Source organism: Dipodomys ordii, unplaced genomic scaffold, assembly GCF_000151885.1.
Source record: "Dipodomys ordii isolate 6190 unplaced genomic scaffold, Dord_2.0 Scaffold101, whole genome shotgun sequence".
Classification (NCBI taxonomy): domain Eukaryota; kingdom Metazoa; phylum Chordata; class Mammalia; order Rodentia; family Heteromyidae; genus Dipodomys; species Dipodomys ordii.
The window spans coordinates 3,770,995-3,776,694 of NW_012267317.1; positions in this window are offsets into that span (position 1 = coordinate 3,770,995).

The window sequence follows — 5,700 nt, forward strand, 5'->3', positions numbered from 1 at the left end:
CCTCCGGCCTCTGGGCACCTGGCGTGGGCCGAGCGAGTCCCTCAACTTCTCCCACCTCCGGCCCCGGCAAGCCCAGACCTGGAGCGGCTGCGAGCCAGCCCCGCCAGGAGAGGCGGCAAGTCTGGCCTGGAACAGCCGGGAACGGCGGCAGCACAGGGGAGCCGGCCTGCCGGGGCAGCCCCCGGAGCCCTCAGAAAACAGGAAATTCCAGCCCAGGGCTCCTCCTAGGACTGGGCAGGTAGGTGAGGAGCTGTCATTAAGAACAGACCAAATAAATAACAGTCCTGGGGTACAGCTCGCACTGGGCCCCGTGCTTGGAGAAACGCGGACGACTGTATTTTCTTTTCCTCCAAAAGAACAACCCGAAGGTCCAAGGACAAGAGGACCAGACGCATCAGAAGCCCAAGTGAGCAGCGGAGAGGCAGGCCCCGTGCCACCCTGGGCCGCAGTCTTCTGCCGGGAAAGTGGGAGCTGGAACACCCCGATCCTATCTCTGGGGCTCAGAAGAGTTGCTGGGTGCCACCCGTGGCTGCTGATAATAACTGAGGCTTTTTTCTTTGGAGATGATAAAACCCAGCAGATACTCATCTGTCTGGACTGGGTATGTGTGGTTCTGCCTAAGGGCAGCAGAAAAGTCAAAAGGTAACCTCAGGCCAGGCCAATGGTGGCTGTCATCCTAGCTACTGGGGAGGCTGAGCTGAGGATGGTGGTTCGAAGACAGCCTGGGAAGGGTAAGTTCATGAGACACTTACCTCCAATGAACCAGTAAAACTAGCCTTGAGTGAAAAAGCTAAGAGACAGCACCCAAGACCTCAGTTCAAACCCTACCACCTGCACCAAATGAAAAAGAAAAAGAGAAGAAAAGTAACCTTTGACCTTGGATTATAGTTCTGGTTGAGTGACTCACTTCTGAGGACTCCCGTGGCCCAATGCCTGCTGGTGGGCTACATCAGACCCTAGAAAACCCAGGATCACCCCAGAGGTGGGCAGGTTCTGTGCTGAGATGGGCACTACACTGCCCACATGACTCCTCTCTCAGACCCCGGGACCGGTTTTCATAGTCCACAGAGGACCTCAGCAAAGGGGAGCCCAGTCTGGGGGTGAGGAGTAGGACTAGTGCTTGAGTGAAAAGATTACCCCTCCAGGCTTCCTCCACCCAGTCCAACCCGGCTTGGATGATGTCCCTCTCAACTTCAGAATCCCATCTACCCACCACCCTAGTCAGGGTGAGATAAAGGGGCGCATTCCAGGGGGGGCTGGGGAACTCTGGGAAAGCAGGGCCTCTCCATCCTAGGTGCTCCTAGAAAGGAGAGTTGGGAACACCCAAGTCCTGGGCTGGATCTCGAAGGCACTTAACATTCTTGCGGGACTAGTTATTAACAACGGGGTGGATGGCTGCTTCTGCTTTTTTTTCCGTAAGGGATGTAATGGGTGGTTCCGCAGAGGGGCCTTTCCCAGGATTCTCCAGCAGGCGTGGGGCTGGGAACACAGCCCCACACTCATGTTTTCCAACTGCAAGTTGGCAGCCTTCCTGAGCCGTCAGAGGGCAGGAGGCCTATCCGCCTTAGCTTCCCTGTCTGCAGCTGTCCATCCAGCTGTCACACACATAGGAATCACCCTTCATCAATCAAAACAAGCCAAAAAGTGGCAGGGGAAGCCAGTGTTTGGGGACTGAAAGAGAGAGAATAGGGGACAAGGTGTCTAACTAGTGACTTGATTTTTAGCCCAGCCAGCCCTCTCAGTGGGCAAAGAGCAAAGTGGGTCTTATCTCCACATATAACTGGCACATGCCCAGTCCCCAAAAGAACAACGACTTATGCACTCTGCCTGGGTCACTTTCCCAAACTGGAATTGATGGTTTCCTCTTCCTCTCTGGGCCAACTCCTCTTTCTTATCCCTGGTTTCCAGAAACTGCCTGACCCACAGAAACTACATAGGGAAGGGTTACCTGCTCGTACATAAGTATCTCATGAGCTGGGCACTGGTGGTTCATGCCTATAATCCTAGCTACTCAAAAGCTGAGGATGGAGGATCATGGTTTGAAGCCAGCCCGAGGAACAAGTCCATGAGACCCTTATCTCCAACTAACCACCAACAAGACAAAAGTAGAGCTGTGGTTCAAGTAGTAGAGTGCCAGCCTTGAGTGAAAAAGAAAAGGGACAGAGTGCTCAGGCCCTCGGTTCAAACCCCAGGACAGGTACAAGTGCACACATATATGTGCATGCACACACACACACACACACACACACACACACACACACACACGTGCACATGCTCCCATAGTCATGTATCTCATGACATTAGGTCAGGCAGATGCCCCCCCCAAAAAGCAGCGTAGGCACACACCTTTCTCCTCATTGGATCAGCTCAGGCTGGGGATGGAGCTTCTCTTGTACCTGACAAGATTCTGCTATAAAGGCAGGTGTCGGTGCAGCTCTACCCAGCCCCTACCACTGAATCATTAACTTCTGGACCTGAGCAAATAAGGTTGCTTTAAACGTTCTCAGCACTACCTGCTAGAGAGCACAGAAACCCCATCAAAGCAGCCCTCAGTGTGGCTCCTCCCAGGCCACCAGAACCACCAGGCTGGATCGTTCCCCAGGGAAGGGAGGTGCTGTAGAAGTCTCTGGAGGATTAATGATGAAGGTTCTCAAAGATCCCTGCTGTGTGGACTTTAGGTCAAGAATAATACCATCTTCCCAGGGCAGAGTGCAGAAGGTGGGCACCAAGCAGCCCCTTTGCCTGTCCAGGAATCAGGAGAAAGATCTGATTCCAGCTGTGTACAACAGCTGGCTGAGCAGGCTGGCCTGGGCCTCAGGTGTGCTACCTCAGGGTACCAAAGGCACAGCCCAGCCAGAAAGGTCAACTGTGCAGAAGGAGAAGGGCTCTGGATGAGCGTGCAGTGTGAGAGCCCTTGTCCTGCAGAGGAGGGAAGGGCAGCTGGGCCTGACCGTCCCACAGGCCTCCACCCAGAGCTTGCCACTGACACACTGATAAGCACTGGGCTGTGCCCGCTGAGGCAATGCTCAGGAAACGGGCAGGTGTCCTCCTCCTCCAAGACACAGAGGATTAGCTTTTTCCTGGAACTTGTGGCTAGTCCACAGGGAAGGACTGCAGGATTCTTCCAGTGGGCTTTTTGGTCCCAGGTCCACGGCAGCCTCCTGACCCAGCCAGGATCTTTCTCCCCACAAGGTGGCAGCAAAGCATCTTTCTGCAGCCTGAGTGCAAACTCTACAGGAAGTCTGCTGGACCATAGTGCCCTGGAGGTATTCACACCAGGCTCCCCAGGGGTTGATGGGTGCTGCAAACTCAGTTCAGTGCTCTGCACAAGTCTCCAGGCTGGGTATCAGGGAATCAGGGAGAAGGCAATGGTCCCTGGATGCTGCACGGCCAGCCTTGAGGACCCTGTCTTTACAAACTGTGACACCGGCTCGCTCTCACCCTTCTCTCTAGACCCAACACAACAAACTTCAGCTGCTTGAAGACACCCAGATCTTGGTATTTTGTCATTGTGGCCCTGGGAAACTCCAAAAGTTCTAGAAAAAGGCAGCGCCCATGCAGATGAGCCTGTGGGAGGTGTGGAAGAGGTCCCTAGCCCTTTGGTCCTATCATGAATTCCAGGTCCAGAGTTTACAGCCTGCTCCTATCCTCTTAGGAGTAATGACACTGATGCCCAGAGTGGAAGTTGAGCTGTTCAAAGCTGCACAGCCTGCTTGTTTTTGAGCCTACACAAGGCCCAGGACTACAGATTCTCTGGCCAATGCTCACCTCTCCAGGACTCTATTTACATGCTTCCTCCATCATCTGGAGGCAGCAGGGTGGGGGGAGAGACAGAGGCTGCTGCATCCTAAGGTCCTCAGGACTAGCCTGGATGCAGGAGCCCTGTTCTGAGGGAAGTACCAGCAGCCTGCTAAGGCCTTCTGGAGCATGCCATGGCTGAACCTGCCAAGAAGTCAGCAAGTCAGGTGCTTCTTTCCCAGTGGCTCCTCTCTAGAAGAGGCACTAGCATGTGCTGGACCTGGAGTGAAGATGCTATGAGCCAAGTATCAATTCTTTATCCATCTCCCATCCTCCCGGGGGTCCAAGAGGTCACAGCAGCAGCATCTTGCAAAGGTGCTTCAGGACACAGAATGTCACTTCCCCCACAGCCCCAAACTGTACTGTGCCTTTGAGTCACAATTTTAGACTACTTCTGAACACCCAGCCAGAAGCAGTAGCATATTCCTCTAATGTCAGCACTAGAGAGGCAGACACAGGAGGATCGCCGGTTTCACTCCAACCTGAGCTACATTATGAGATTCTCTCAAAAACAAAACAAAACAAAAATCCACTAGGAGCCGGCGGCTCACACCTGTCATCCTAGCTACTCAGGAGGCTGAGATCTGAGGATTGTGGTTCAAAGCCAGACTGGACAGGAAAGTCTGTGAGACTCCTTTCTCCAATGAACCACCAGAAAACCGGAAGTGGCGCTGTGGCTCATGTGGTAGAGCGCTCGCCTTGAGCTGAAGAGCTGAGGGTCTGCGCAGGGCCCAGAGTTCAAGTCCCATGAGGACAAAAAATTAAAAAAAAAAATCCTCAACACACAGTCTGAAGTCCAATTAAGCTCAAAAAAAAAAAAGCCTGGCCCAGCCAAATGGTTTCTAAAATGCATTCAATTTATGAGCTCTTTATCTCTATAAAAGGAAAATACAATAATAAAGGTCTCCAGTAACTACCAGTTGTGCAGGAGAGGCTGAGAACGGTGCTTAGGGCACAGTGCAGATGGTGCGCGCGGGCCCTGGGGACGGGCCCGAGACACACAGGCTCATGAGAGATGACAGCAAACACTATTTTGACTAGACTATTTTCAGTGTCATGGCACCTGAGCTCCCAGGGTGGCTTTACAACAGCAGGGCCCAGGGCTGGCATCCACACCCCGCACTTCCTGTCCCTACGCTCCAGTTCATGTTTCATGCGCTCTCACCTCACCCCAAGGGCTCCCAGGTCCCCCAGGAAGGTAAGCTGCCTCTGGCCTGCTCCCAAGCCAACACCGGTCCCCTAGGCCCTGGAGGCCGCAGCCTGAAAGGCCCCCGAGCTCTGACACACATGAACCTAGGAGGCCTCACCGCAGCCGTTTCAAAGACACACTAGCCATCTATCCACTTTAGACTGGCGCTGTACCACCTGAGCCATGCCTCCAATGAACATATCATTTTTACAGATATAGAATCGGAAAGCCGGAGGCCAACAGCTCGCTGAACGTCCCCAGCCAACAGGTGATTTGAACTGGGTCGGCTGGCCACAATCCATGGTCTCCTTGGTTCTGGCCATTGCCTCCTGAGCCTACAGAGACTTCTGCTGACTTGGGACCAGCCAGAGCCCTAGCATCTCTGGAGTCAGAATTCATCTCTCAGTCTCCCCTTACCCCCCTCCCTTCCTTTCTCCCAGCTGGACACCCAGCCCTGGCTTTCCCCCTGCGGTCCCTTCTCACTGACTTTCTAGCCCCAACCCCCACTGGAAGCCTGGGCCACTACAAGGTGTGAAAGACTACTACATTCCCCTCAGGGACATGAGGCTTTGACAGGAGGAAGACACAGACACAGTGCTCGCTTGGGGCAGCCTAGAACGCCAGTGGTTCATGGTGCGTGCAGAGACAGAGGCCAGGCAGCCCCGAATCTCAGGCAACATCAGGGTGGCAACACTTATTTTTTTTTTTTTTTT